Source organism: Periplaneta americana, chromosome 11, assembly GCF_040183065.1.
Source record: "Periplaneta americana isolate PAMFEO1 chromosome 11, P.americana_PAMFEO1_priV1, whole genome shotgun sequence".
NCBI lineage: Eukaryota > Metazoa > Arthropoda > Insecta > Blattodea > Blattidae > Periplaneta > Periplaneta americana.
Window position 1 is genome coordinate 12,428,833 of NC_091127.1, and position 16,168 is coordinate 12,445,000.

A 16,168-nucleotide genomic window follows, 5' to 3' on the forward strand; every position below is an offset into this window, starting at 1 on the left:
TGCAACATTCCGATGAGTGTAATGACATGACCTACTCAATTACATTGAGATTGCTTTCGAAACATTTTTCGAAAAGAGGAAATTCATTGTGTCGGCTAGGATCTCTGAACCGAAGAGCCTGTGACAAATGACTATCTTGTTCATCACTGAACAACTATGCAATACTTTCATTACAGGTTCCGCACGGGACATTTTCAACAGTTTTTCTTCATTGCAGAAATAGTTTAAAAAACTTTCTCATACTGGAAAAGCGTAGCGCAGTGGTGGTATTTCAATTCATAATGCGTTGTTAAATATTGTTGTTCAATTTATTTAATGTAATTAAATTTGCATGTGAAGGTATACTGTCCATTTCTTATGTTATTCAACAAGACAGGAGCAGTAATGTTCGCTGATATGGTTACTTTTGAAGTAATTTCACTTCCAATAAGCACTATGCATCAGTTATAAAAATCATTTTGTAATCATGCTGTATATAGGCCTACGTACTGCTCGAACGTGGGATTTTGTCTGGACTTATTCTGAGTAAAATACGAAAAATAGAAATAATTATCTATAGTAATCTCAGACCTCGAGTGAGATTTATTAGGACTATTTCGTGAATTAAATAAAAATGTAAATAATATATCCCTAAAATTCGCTAAAAAATGTTAATAATTATATATTTATGAATAATTAACCTATTCAGACATTGTGAAATCGAAATAGATGAATATCGATTACTGCAATAAAGAAATTGAATGTTATTCAGTAATGCCAATTGAGAAAAGCGAAATACAGGTTTAACAATGTTAATTACATGTACTGCGCTTTTCTCTTGTTATTATAACAAATTCGTTTTCATTATCTGCTGAAATCATAATTTAGTTTAAATATTTGATAGTATAAATTACAAATAACCTGATTAATACATTAATTAAATGAACAATTGTTATGAAGGAGTGTTATTTTCTTTAGATACAATGGGCATGGAATTAGAAGATGAAGATGTAGATGTGGAAGTAGGATTTCGCACTTTATTTAGTACAATGGATTCATCGATTTACGTGGAAACAGTTGGCAACACTGACTAAACAAAAGAACGAACATATGATAAATTGATAGTGATGAATCGAGATGCAGAAATTATTGCGATGTATGACTGTGATTGGTTGGAATTCAAAATTTCATTACACTTCATTGGCCGAAAATGTAATGACATCATATAAATGAAATAATCTATATAATAATATTAATTTCTCCGCTTTTCGTTTAGCTTGATATGAATTGTATAGTTTCATTTGTAATTTTATTGTATAAAATACAACATATTATCACGAATAAACCTTCACATTTAATTTGAAATGAGCAATTGTTGAGCTATTTATTGAAACAGATACAGCAATTGTTGAGCTATTATTCAACATATTCCCCACCGGAATTTAGACATTTCTCATACTGAGAAAGTCAATAGATACGTGCAGACGGCTGTTACACACTGGTTCCGATCCCGGACGGCAGACTTCGACACAGGGATACAAAATTGAACTCCCGGTATGACAAATGTATAATTTCCGGTGGAGAATATGTTGAAAAATAGTTCAACAATATCTATATTTGTTCCAGTAAATCTTTCCATGAAAAAATAAGGATATTTAGTAATGTGATCATGGATCATTTTCTAAAACTTTACTTAAAATTGTGGTGTACTCGAATAGCTATCTGATGTGAATAAAGTGGAAATGTGTGTAACTGAATGACGTCAATTTTCTCTGTAAACTTTTATAGAATAAACGTTCAATGAACCTCTTATATCATAGAATTTGCTTTCTGACTTTCACTTATGACTCGGATTAAGGCAAAATGGCTTGCGAAATGCTTGTCATTTAAAGAGTTACGGTTAAACCTCCACATTTGTATTCAGAATGTGAACGATATACACCGAGCCGTGACTTTTTGCTATTAGCTATAAACGTGAAACATGAGGTTTAGTTGCGGTTAGAAATATGTACGTGGTTAGTACTATATATAGTTCATCTACGACAATATTCTTCAGACGAATTTTCGCGAAATTTACGTTTTCTTGCGAAAGTTTTAATTTGCACATAAACACGAAAAACTGTGTTCTATAATTTACTTTATTTTAACAGTAAATGATATCTAGTTTTCCGAGATGGATTACATTTATATTTATTATTGGATTATTATTTGAAATTTTATTATGAAAGTGGATTTAATTGTAATTTTTTGTAGATTGTAATAATGATTTCGGCTCTAAAATATGTACACATCGCCCGTCGCTCTCATTGAATTAGTAATGCGATTTGAATTATAATTAATAAACTTAATATTATACTTATACTTAGTACATTTAATATTTGAGGAGAAAAATTCGCTCCGGCGCCGGGGATCGAACCCGGGTCCTTGGTTCTGCGTACCAAGCGCTCTGACCACTGAGCTACGCCGAATTCAATCCACAGCACCGGATCGAACCTTCCTCCTTCGATGTTTCCCTTTATGGCCTGACTCCAAGTTAGGCATATATGTTGACGTGTATCCAATGTCAACTGCCATTATACTAGGAGCGGACTCTGCTGAGTGACTTGTTGGCCGGGAATCCGCAGTTATAATGCACTGCTAGCTGAGAGAAAATTATAGATATATTAATTTGTCCTACAGAATTTATCTGTAATATTGACACTTAATATTTTAGGAGAATTGAATTCGGCGTAGCTCAGTGGTCAGAGCGCTTGGTACGTAGAACCAAGAACCCGGGTTCGATCCCCGGCACCGGAGCGAATTTTTCTCCTAAAATATTGTGTCAATATTACGGATAAATTCTGTAGGACAAATTAATATATCTATAATACTTAGTACATACTTAAACCTTTTGACTTTCTCTTATTTATGTAGCCTACATTGAGACTGATTGAAAGCACTTTTGCCACCCCTTGGTAACACTGCTTTCGGCCTCCATGAAAATGAAAATAATTTAAACGGTACTTCATGCAATACCAAACAACTCCATATAATAATGAATATTTGCGCTTATCATTTACATTTTAAAAATATGTTCATATTACTTACAAATCTCGGTTAACTGTTGTATAAAAGACATGGTAGGCGATTACGGAGCGCGGGCCATTGAGGAGATCAAAGCATTCGTGGAGGGGGATGACGCACTCTGATAGTTCGTGGAATAAACACCGGTCAATTTACAACGGACGGTTAGTGAGTAATAAATGTAGATTGTATGGAAAACAGTGATATAGGTACGTGTTTAAGAGGAGTCCTTAGTTCCATATCTTACAATGTTAAATTCCTCAATTTTGGGCACACTTTACTTAGAAATTATAAAAGATACAAATGTAGAAAAAATAGGGCATATGTAACATACCTTTGTGTATACAACCGGTTAAATAGATTTAAAATTCCACTGAACGATTGAAAAAAAAATTTTTTTTCATTGATAACATTTTTTGCCTTAAGAATTACTACAAATTATTATTATTATTATTATTATTATTATTATTATTATTATTATTATTATTATTATTATTATTATTATTTTTGCTGAAGATAGAAATAATCTCAATTTTTTTAACCTACTGTGTAAAATGTCATCACATTGATATTGTATATTAATTTCAGCCTTCTGGATTACAATACGTTCTAAGAAAAGTGCACCAATATCACAGAAATAAGAAATTGTAGAAAAATGGTTCAAAGTTTCCGTATCTTGCAATGTTAAATTCCCCAATTTTGGGAGCACTTTTCTCAGGAGTGACAAAAGATACAAATGTAGGAAAAATAGGGTATATATAAAACATGGGTTTTTCCGAGGTTTTCCCCAACCAAAAGGCAAATGCCGGGTAATCTTTTGGCGGATCCTCGGACGTCACCTCATCATTGTAGAAAATTACTAAATTGTAAAACTGTAAAAATTGTAAAATATTGTAAAAATTTGTAAAAATTGTAATAGTAATATTGTAAAATTTTGACTTGTTCCACATCTTAAAGCTTCATTCCTCATGTAAGATCTATGGAATATAATGAATGAATGAATGAATGAATGAATGAATGAATGAATGAATGAATACCTTTTTCTATATAACCGGTTAAATAAATTCAACATTCCACTGAGCTGTTACTTACTTACTTACAAATGGCTTTTAAGGAACCCGAAGGTTCATTGCCGCCCTCACATAAGCCCGCCATCGGTCCCTATCCTGTGCAAGATTAATCCAGTCTCTATCATCATACCCCACCTCCCTCAAATCCATTTTAATATTATCCTCCCATCTACGTCTCAGCCTCCCTAGAGGTCTTTTTCCCTCCGGCCTCCCAACTAACACTCTATATGCATTTCTGGATTCGCCCATACGTCCTACATGCCACTGAGCTGTTAGCAAAAGAAAATCATTGAAAACATTTTTCAACCGAGCGGGCTAGCGGTGTGGTAGAGGGCTGGCCTCGCATTCGGGAGGTCCGGGGTTCGATCCCGGGGGCCGGCAATCCTAACTGTGTGTGAGTGAATGATGTGTAATGTCATAAATGTTTGTGTTGTATCGGAGGTGGCCCTGGCATTGAGCTGATCCCTCATCCGGGGAGGCCCTCCATGTCCTTGTGTGGTCAAAAAGTATGTATGTGATCCATAGATTAATTCCTCTCCCGACAGGTCGCGGACCTGTAAGGCCCGGGTGGCGTGGGTCGTGTAAATGCACCTAAAAGGGAGAGGTTAAACTGAGAGAAAGAAGAAGAAGGAAAAAGAAGATAACATTTTTCGCAATAATAATTACTACAATATTTTTGCTGAAGATAAGGCTAAAAACTGAGAATTATAAGAAATGAAATCATATTATCATTTTACACATTAAATTTAAACTACCGAAAAACAATAAAAATAATCCCCCCCCCCCCAAATTCGGTGTACAGACTCCCCTTAAGTTTATCTCTCCTTAATCAGACTTCGCAGACAAGGTTCTGATCTCAAAATGTTCTGTAGAATATTTTCATATTTTTACTGAATTACTCTGTGTCACGACTAAATTTTCGATTGAACGAATCTGCTGAGTACTTGAAAAAAATGAAGTTCGATATTTCTATGAAACAGTGATTTTTAGTGTCAAATGCATGTAGATGTGATTGAAAGAAATATTTATGAATTCCGCTGGTCTAGTAGTGCCATTTTGTTAATTTCTGAGATGGTGACACCATTTTCCGATGATAGGATTATGGGTAAAAAAATTACTAACGTAAATGAGAAATGGATTCTAAATTTCGACTGTAATCATCTCATTTACGAATACAATTCTTTTGTGTAACTAAAATCTACGACACTGGTCTCCTGTCTTTACTTTACTTTCAAAGGAAGCAATATAATTATTTATTTTATTTATTTATTTATTTATTTAAATTCAAATATACAGAATAAAGAAATATAATTACAAAACAAACAAAGAGAAATACAAATAAAATAATACAAGCAATATAAAAAGAAGATACAGTAGTATTAACAAAATTTGAGACCGAATGAGCAGCGCCCGTGCTCGGTCGCAGTTCAGATATAATATTAAAATAAAAAATAATAATATAAATAAATAAGTAAAATAAAATAGGAACTAAAATATAATTACAGCGGCAATGGAATTATATAATATAATATTAACACTAGAGAAGAATAATATCGCACGTGAAAAGTAGGATTAATATATATTTCAAAATTATAGAATACAAATATAATATAGGTTGATTAATTCATACAGATAGGCTATAAATTTATTTAATCAAATTGAAGATATTAACACGTTTCTAATTTTCTTGTTATATGTTAGTGGGTTACATGTTAGAAGTTCTGGGTGTAATTTAGTTAAAGCATTGTACAACCGAGGGCCAAAATTTATGCTATGCTTTAGACCAGCAGATGTGAGACATTTAGGTTCTACTAATGTTGAATTAATATTTCGTCTTGTGTCATAATTGTGTGTCTGTAATACAAACTTATTACGATTTTTATGATAAAATTTTAACAGCGTATACTTATAAATTTGTTCAATATTAAATACATTAAATTCAGAATAAATTAATTTAGTTGGATAATCGAAACGTTTCTTCAAACAAATTTTAATTATTCGTTTTTGTAGTAAATTTAACGGACTAAGATTAATTTTTGTACTTCCACCCCAAACAATTATACCATATTGAATGATAGACTGAATAATGGCCAAATAAACATTTCGTACAATTCTAATAGGTAAGTAGCATCGAAGATTAATTGTATTGTAATTGTATTCTTAATATTGTAGTTGTAATCCCCTGGTAGAGGGGAAGAGAAGGCCTAATGGCCTTATCTTTAACAGGTTAAATAAATAAATAAATAAATAACTTACTCTGAATTCTTTCGCCTTCATCCAGGTTTAAAGAAATGATCCTCGAATTTATTGGCAAGCGTAATGACCACAGCGCCATCAAGGACAACTGTTCCACTGAAAGTTGATGACTTTCTTCACGTGGACCTCAGATCCTAATGTAACGAAATATGATGAGCTTTCTGTGGTCGCGTGCACGTGAGATCTGGTGTGAAGGTCATTTCTAATGCTCTCGTCGCTGGAACCAACCTTCCGTCGGTAATAAGGAAGCCGCACGTCACTTCTTTGCTGTTATTATCTGCAATTTTCTGCTTTGCACTCTGTTCTCTTGGGTAACCACCAGACGCTACTTAAGAACTCACGTTTTAGTGTGCTGATGTCATCGCAACTTCAAGATTGTTCACCTGTGTCATGATTAGAGCCCGAATTTTATGTAATATGAAAATAAGACATATGTAGCTAAAATGGCAAAATACGAATATGTAGTAAATAGAAAATTACTTACTTACAAATGGCTTTTAAGGAACACGGAGGTTCATTGCCGCCCTCACATAAGCCCGCCATTGGTCACTATCCTGTGCAAGATTAATCCAGTTTCTACCATCATATCCCACCTCCCTTAAATCCATTTCAATATTATCCTCCCATCTAAGTCTCGGTCTCCCCAAAGGTCTTTTTCCCTCAGGCCTCCCAACTAACACTCTATATGCATTTCTGGATTCGCCCATACGTGCTACATGTCCTGCCCATCTCAAACGTCTGGATTTAATGTTCTAATTATGTCAGGTGAAGAATACAATGCCTGCAGTTCTGCGTTGTGTAACTTTCTCCATTCTCCTCTAACTTCATCCCTCTTAGCCCCAAATATTTTCCAACATTGGAAACTTTAATATAGTAGCTACTCTGGAAGGAATAGAGAACGGGAAAAGAGTTCGGGGCAGAAGGCATCACAAGAGAGAACATTAACCCTTAAATTGGCAAAACTTCATCTCTCACACTAGTTTATTAAACCTTGTCGGACCGTAAAGAAAACAACTATCGCAATTTTTGTATGTTGTAGGCCTACAATATTATATATATATATATATATATATATATATATATATATATATATAATTTGAACTGGTAATGGAAATTACGGGAAAACGGCTGGACGGATTTTAATAAATGACCCCTCATTTTGAAGCTTGGAACTCAAAGTTTTTCGGAAAAATAGTAGTTTTCAGTGAAATGTCAATTTTTAAACATAATTTTCCTATTTTCCAAAATCCATATGTCGTCAGTTTTGAGAACTAGCTAATAGCATTCACGGCCGACTTGATATATCCTTCGCTTTTTTTGTAAAGTAGAAGCGAAGCGAGCATCAAGTCGGCCGTGTTCATTTCAGAATAAAACAAAACACATACTGCAATAAACAATATTACACGAAGGCCATGATCTGCAAGAATGCTGACATATTTAGAGCTCAAATTAAATTGGTTATTAAAAACTTAACTTACTAAAAACAATTTACAGGTTCGATTCTGTGGTGTGTAATTTTCTGGGTACAGCTGTGTATTGGATATTAAAAACTACAAAACTTGAGGTGATTTGATGACATTATTACCATTAGAAATGAAATATTATTGTAGTTAATGCCATGATGTGACTATTTTTCATTAATTATACATGTTAATGCTATATTGATGATATGAAAGTGAAACGTTTTGGGGTTTTATATAAGTAGATGTAGAGAACAACTTAAATTAGATTTTGATTTCTGTATTTTACTGAGTGGCTGCTATATAGTATAATATAGTATATGTTACTGAAAGCTATAAAACTTACGTAGGAAAATAATATTATTAAAAATCAAATATTTTTATAATTATTAATCAAGTGGGGTTGGGTCTTTTTCATATATTTAATGGCGGTGTGGTATAGATATTTATATGCGTGGTTCTCTTCAGTATTGGCTCGAGAGAGAATATCTTTCATTGTTATGGAAGCAAATAACTTTCCGAATGTCTGGTATTCTTCATTGAAAATAATTCTGAAAAATGTTTATTCGAACGTCTAATGAATTTAGTTTGCAACATTTGCTGCACAAGCCACTAGTAGTATTATAGTATTGTGAAATTTTAATTTTCCTACCAATTTTTTTCTATTGTTCTATTAAAATTAGAGCATATAGCCTATTAACCTGTTGTATCCTATAGGATACTTTGTGAATTTAAGGGTTAAGATATATTAAGCATATGCAGAGACAAAGAGGAAGGCAGAAAATAGGAAAGATTGCAGAATGCTGGTTTGCCCTTGGGCGGAACAATATGAATGAATGTAGTACTGTACTACGCAAAGAAGTAAGAAAGAACTAATAATATTGACAGGGGAACTGCCGGACGCGTGAACAAAGCTGCAGTTATGCAACTCTTAATGGCAGTTACAGGATTCACACTAGAACCGTTCTCAAAACACTTGAAGTCATAAAATCCCTTCACGTGTACATTTTTATGTTCACTCTGCAGCACGCTTCATATGTCACTTAATGGGATAATTTTGTGTGTTCAAATTGTCCGGACGCAATATGAATTTATATTTTGACTTTTGAACACACTTCAAGAGCATTGCTATATTTACATGTTTATAATAATTATGTATTATTGTTTATAAAGGAATTTATGAAAAAAAATATACACAGAAATTACAGAATAATTTGAAATGTACGGAATATAAACGAAAAAATTAAGAATTTATAAAAAGAGGCAAATATAGCGTTATGATGATAATGATAATAACAATAAGAATAATCATGATAATAATAGTAATAATAATGGTTATGATAATAATGATAATAACAATAAGAATAATCATGATAATAATAGTAATAATAATGGTTATGATAATAATGATAACAATAAGAATAATCATTATAATAATTGTAATAATAATGGTTATGATAATAATGGTTATAACAATAAGAATAATCATGATAATAATGGTTATGATAATGGTTATAACAATAAGAATAATCATGATAATAAGGGTAATAATAATGGTTATGATAATAATGATAACAATAAGAATAATCATTATAATAATTGTAATAATAATGGTTATGGTAATAATGGTTATAACAATAAGAATAATCATGATAATAATGGTTATAACAATAAGAATAATCATGATAATAAGGGTAATGATAATGGTTATGATAATAATGGTAATAACAATAAGAATAATCATGATAATAATAATAATAATAATAATAATAATAAAGATAATAATAAAAATGATCATAATAGAAATAGTAATAATAATAGTGACAAACGTTTCTAAAAGACACTGTACAACGTATTAGTATTGATGTTGCAGTCGTCCACTGCAGTGCCCACCAAGATCTCTCCTTGAACTATGGAAGGTATCAGGGATGAAGGATTTCTACACTACTGATGTCAGTTATTTAAGTTCAGATAGTTAGTTGTCTGATGAGGATGTTTGAACTATTCCTCTCGGCGAGGTTATAAGTGGCTTCATAGTTAACAGAGTCCGCTCTGCACGTGTGCTTTATCTGGTTTGCTAGTTCAATGATTTTTTCATCTGTTACAGACTGTAGGTTGTTTGTCGTCCACTGTTTAATGCCACTTCCATTTCTGTTACTTACAAAAATATCTGTGGTTTGCATGTTGTACAATACTAAATAACAGTAAATAGTACACTGAGCTGCAAAGAAATGCCGATACAAAATTATATCGTTTTCCGAGGACTTCAACAAAATGGCGAGGTGGAAAGCTATTTTCCTGAGATTAGTTTTTAAAAACATGTAAATACGACTTTCATAACATGTTCACTGATTTTAAATTATTCATATACTTTTATTTCACACGATTAATAAGAATACTACACGAAAATAGTGAAACTGCAGTTTATATGGTATTCCACAGCCTTCCTTATTATCCATGGATGCTGTCATTGTTATAATCGATATATACGGCCAGTTACGTTTCATATTGTATTAAGAAAAAAAGAATGAATTTTATTATGTAAACATAACAGAGCAGTAATGCAATGCCTTCTGCGTAACTCTAGTTCTATTATTTTCTAAGAGAAGTCCTCGTAACACAATAATATTTCAAATCGATAGCGACTTCGACTAGGCATTTCCTTTCCAGCCCAGTGTACATGTTTATAAAATTATTGTGTTCTATTGACACATACTTTACACTATTGTACACTCATGTTTGACACTTCACAGCGTTAATGTCTCTTGTGTTTCTGTTTGTCTGTGTGTCCGCTTTTGCGTTTGTGCATTTTTTTGTTTATTTTTTATTTATTTACTTATTTAATTGTTTTTCTGTTTGTTTGTCCCCTTGTTCTCTTGTCCGTTTGTCCGTTCATGCATTTATTTATTTATTTACTTATTTAATTATTTATTTATTTATTTTATTTATTTATTTATTTACTTATTTAATTATTTATTTATTTATTTACTTATTTATTTATTTATTTATTTATTTATTTATTTATTTATTTATTTATTTATTTATTTATTTATTTATTTATTTTTCTGTTTGTCCGCTTGTTCTCTTGTCCGATTGTCCGCTTGTCCGTTCGTGCATGTATTTGTTTATTTATTTATTTATTTATTTATTTATTTTTCTGTTTGTCCGCTTGTTCTCTTGTCCGATTGTCCGCTTGTCCGTTCGTGCATTTATTTATTTATTTATTTATTTATTTATTTATTTATTTTTACCAGCCTGTAGACTATATCACCACTCCAATCAAGTTGGTGGAAGAGCATGTTTAATGATGATGATGATTATGATGATGATGATGATGATGATGATGATATCATTCATACCAATAATTGTAGTTCAAGTACTTACTTGGGAAAGTATTTACAGATGTTCCTCTATAGTTGCGCAAATTAGCCTACATTTTACAACACGACAATTTTTGTATGTAATGCAGTTCTGCGATTCCCTGGAGAGCCTTTTTTCCGAGACCCTACTTCCCGAGGACTACTTTCAAGTAATCTGTCATGAATGTCATATCTCCAGTTCACACGAAAATAAGTGTCATGATATTTATAGCGCTTGTTTTCCAAATTCATTAAATTTCAATCGTCAGACCTCCTGCGGCCCTCTGGTGTAACTTCGCCATATTATTAAGAAAAGCCATTCCTTTTCCCTGTAACTGCGAGTATACCGACTTTCGTGACACGTCTCTATCTGTATTTATTGCTTGATTCCAAAGTACTGTTTTCAGTCCATCTTTGAGTGGCTTCTGGTCATACCATTTATCTGTTTCCGATTCTAGAACTAAATATTTACCAATACGTGTAACAGTGGTCTGTGAACATGCTCTTTCTAAAGTATAATTAGACGTTTTATTTTTATCAGCTTTCGTGCAAATATTGCATTAAATGTTTTCTTTTCTTGCACTAGTCAACAAGGTTTGTGTTGCATGAGGAGAAATCACTATTGGTTCTTAACTTTTACATGTCGATTATGAATATGCGTTGACAATGTTTCAACATACTATAACACTTCAATTGATATTCTATGTGTGTAAGGAAAACTGGCCAATGTTAAATCATATTTCTTCCTCCAGTGTACTTGTTTCACACAAATACAGGGACATCATTTTATTTTTACTTCAATTTTTATTGTACCTGAGTTTTTGAATGTACTTCACTCCCACCCCTTCTACTAATCAAGTTCAACCGTCCTCCACACAGATCCAACACCGCATATGCAGTCATAGTAGCCTTACGGTCATAGTAAACAGTACGTTTCAAAAATATGTTCGCGTTTTCCAGTGAGCTTTCAATATTACATCATTTTCACATAGGTACTGTCGTCCATTTGCCTACGTCGCATTTCGATTTTTCCCACCTGCTTCTATTCGCCTCTCTGTAAAGGCTAGTGGCTGGGCTGTCTTAGCTCCTTTCTGAGAATATTAATTTCTGTTAGGAACTGGACGTCTACATAATATTATACCCATACAACTGTTTAAAATAACTTAAATAAAAGGGCCTCGTTAAATAATTAACTGTCAGGTGATTTCCTCCCTTTCTACGATCCTGCGACATAACCACTTGGACGGACAGTAAATAGCACGTCTGAGTAATTTTGTCTTTTCGGATAGAGCAGAAGTGAAGATTGAATTTACAGTACATAAGGTAATCTTTTACAGAGCAGGTACAGAATTATTTCAACATGAGTTACTAGTACAAAAGACGAAACTGGTAATTGGAATTAGACATATTAGAACTGAAGCCTGTATCGAAATGAACGACCACCATTTTGAAAAATGTGTTTAAATATCCATATTATGATTATTTTTCAATTTAACTTCATTCTCTATAATGTACGCTAATGTGCTGTAGACAGTATAATATACACTGCATAATGAATACGTCCGCATGGACAGCTCAGTTCGTGAGTAAAAACACTCATTGTTAATACTGTACTGTATTTTGATTAAACAAAAACCTAATGAAAATGATCAAACTCAAAATCGCGATATTTCCTAGTTTACGTAAATGGATGAATTACTTTTCTTCCCTCCTATACATAGTAAAGTGATTTGTTTGTATATTACGTCAGTATCATTGAACTCCTGTCGTGGAAGAGGGTAGCAACCGTTGATCCAAAGGTATAGACAGGTTAATATTAGAAATTTTAGTAAAAATAAAATGATGTCCCTGTAGATGATATCTTTGACTTTTTGAGTTACTGTAATATAAAAATTTTCACTTTCGCGTATGACATGAATGCTAGCTCAAGGAAACTTAAAAATAAAAAGTACCGTAGATAAGTACCTTAATTGATTTATTGTTTGGATTGTAAAATATTTTTAGTGATGCTTAGTAACTTATTTTGCACAATAATATAAATAAAATGTTACGAACTTCATTGTGTGTCATTCAAGTATCCGTAATAAATGATACAAACGGTGTTACATTAAGGAAACTCGTCTGTCGAAGGATATAGAGGTCACTGATCTGGGAGCATGTAAAGCTGCGGTTTGTTTACTCCGATCATCGCTGGCAATTGTCGCCTGGAGTTGCTAGGAGGTAAATTGAATGCTCACTGTTTCTTTACAGCGATGATCGCCAACGTAGATCGTTGGACGCGACGCAGATCGCTGGAGATTGCTTCTGAAGCAAATTCAGGACGAACATCGCAGCATACATGTTCAATAATCGATATTTAGAGAAGGCCATGTAGAAATATTGAATCGAGTTATGGCAGCAAAACAAATGACAATTGACAGCGATGTACGCTGATAAAGAAACCACTTCCTGACTATCGTCGCCAGCGCCGTAAACAAACCGTAGCTTTACGGGAAAAAATGTAAACAAACATATTCTGCCTGCCATAAACTCCGCTCTACAAACGCTCTACGCCCCACGGTACTCACGCCTTAGGGAAAAGCACGCATACATATACATTTCGTTGTCAGCTTTAGCAAACATTAATTACTTAAAATTATTTATTAATAGTTAAAGTCCTATTACAATAGTATTGAAATGTAGATGTGAGAGAAACATTATGCAAAATATGTATTTTTCGAGCTGAGAACTCTAATGTAAAGACATTTATAAAATGTGTGCTGTATTTCTAAATATTTTTAGAAGATAATCGGAACAATAATTGTCGTGTAAAATAATATATTTGAGAAATCTAAGCGCAAAAAACAAAATGCTAGAGGACTTCTTGATTCATAATAAGCTAAAGATTCGTTACGTAAAGATTAATTTTTGGTCCTATAGAATTTATCTGCTATGGTAACAATGGTTATTAGAGGAGAAAAATTCGCTCCGGCGCCGGGGATCGGACCCGAGTCTTCGATTGATTGATTGATTGATTGATTGATTGATTGATTGATTGATTGATTGATTGATTGATTGATTGATTGATTGATTGATTGATTGATTGATTGATTGATTGATTGATTGATTGATTGATTGATCTATGCATTGCCATATACATGAATGTACATGTCAATTACATAATAAATAAAACACAATAAAATTAAAAACACTACAAGTTAAAATGCATTTATAATAAATAATATAATCAACTAGTATTGCATATATCATAACTTGTGATTTAAGAATTCTTTTACTGAATAAAAAGTTTGATCAGTTAAAATCTGTTTAACTTTCACTTTAAATTTTGTATAAGATAAAGTTTATATCTGCAATGGTAATTTATTAAAAAACACAATGCCAGTATAGGCAGGCGATTTTTCGTATTTCACAAGTCTATGATTCTTTATTGACAACAGATGTGCATTTCGTATATTATAATTATTATAATCTAAATTCTTATTGTAATTAGGCCTATTCTCATTCTGTTTCAAGAAAATTAGGGATTTGTAAATATAAATGGATGGAAATGTTAAAATTTTGTATTGTTTAAAATAAGGTTTGCATGAGTCAAAACTCTTTAATTTAAAAATGGATCGTATAATTCTTTTTTGTGCAATAAATATCCTATTAACATTGGTAGAGTTACCCCATAAGAAAACGGCATAACAGAGATATGCATAAGCAAGTGAGTAGTAAATTGAAATCAATATTTTGGTGTTTAGTATATCTCTCAGTTGCAAAATAGCAAAATTAGCAGAACAAAGTTTTTTAGCAAGAAAATCAGAATGCTCGTTCCAAGTCAATAGATTGTGCCAAGAAATTTAGTACTGTGTTGGCTTTGGGTCCATATATCCCCCAACTGACGTTTTACGTAGGCCTACCAAGCGCTCTAACCACTGAGCTACGCCGAAGTTCAATCCGCAGCACCGGATCGAACTTAGGTTTAACTTCGGCATAGCTCAGTGATTAGAGCGCTTGGTACGTAGAACTAAGGACCCCGGTTCGATTCCCGGCGTCGGAGCGAATTTGTCTCCTCTAATAACCATTGTAAAGTTTAGTTCCTTAGAAGGACGGTCATTGAACACCTTTTTACTCTATTTTAATTCCATTGGATTAAAGATAGCAAAATGCAGTTTTAAAACAGAGAGCAATTGAAACGGTTTGTATGATAAAAGAACGAAAGAAAAGGTTAAGTTTCTCGAATTCAATAAAAATAATTGAATTAGTTTTCGAACTTAATAAGCGATACTAAAACTTTTACAATGCTTCATATTCTTCGCATAGAGTAAAATGATATATTCGTAAGCTGTGTCCTGATCAGACATTGTTTTACATACTGACAGAGATTCGAACACGGAAGCATACTGTTGCTCGTAACTTAAAAGAGCGTTTCGGGTCATGTTTATAAAACGATTAACACTTGCGAGTCGACGAAGTATGTTTTAGAACCGCGAACTTAAGACAGTGTACTCCATTGTTCCATTAATGTTGTGAATTGAATTCTCATTTACAGTGTGACAGAAATTTAACCAGTTAATTTTGTACGTTATTACACAACTGAAGCGTTTTTCGAAAAAATGACAAAGGAATATTTGTTCTTCGCTTTGATGTCTTACCATTTTTACGTCTCAATACCCAATAATTTAACCATAAAAGAGAGTCAAACTTCAGATACAAATTATTTTTATTTTCGGCTAAACCGTTATTCAAATACAAAATGACATTTCACTTTTTGGTTACTTACAACCTAAAGATTCTGTTCTTAAAATTAATACAATTATACCTCTTTCATCCCGTATAACGAAAATGTTTAGTTTACGACTAAAATTCTGATAATTATATCTAAAATGAGACAAAATTTTTGTATTTCAACAGCTGTGTATAACTTGTCTCCTTCTGGCCGTGAACAATAATCTGTTAGCGCATGTTATTTGGAAATATTTTAAGCTGTTACGTGTGA

The 16,168-nt window shown here is 32.6% G+C and overlaps 1 protein-coding gene and 1 non-coding gene across 4 annotated transcripts in view; both read right to left on the bottom strand.

Annotated features, from left to right (window-relative positions):
• The window catches only part of LOC138708810 (organic cation transporter protein-like), a 145,388-nt gene that overhangs the window by 72,728 nt on the left and 56,492 nt on the right, over positions 1–16,168 (bottom strand). The window lies entirely within an intron of this gene.
• TRNAC-GCA (transfer RNA cysteine (anticodon GCA)) lies at positions 2,375–2,447 on the bottom strand. Its single transcript has one exon. It is a non-coding gene; the product is annotated as a tRNA-Cys (tRNA).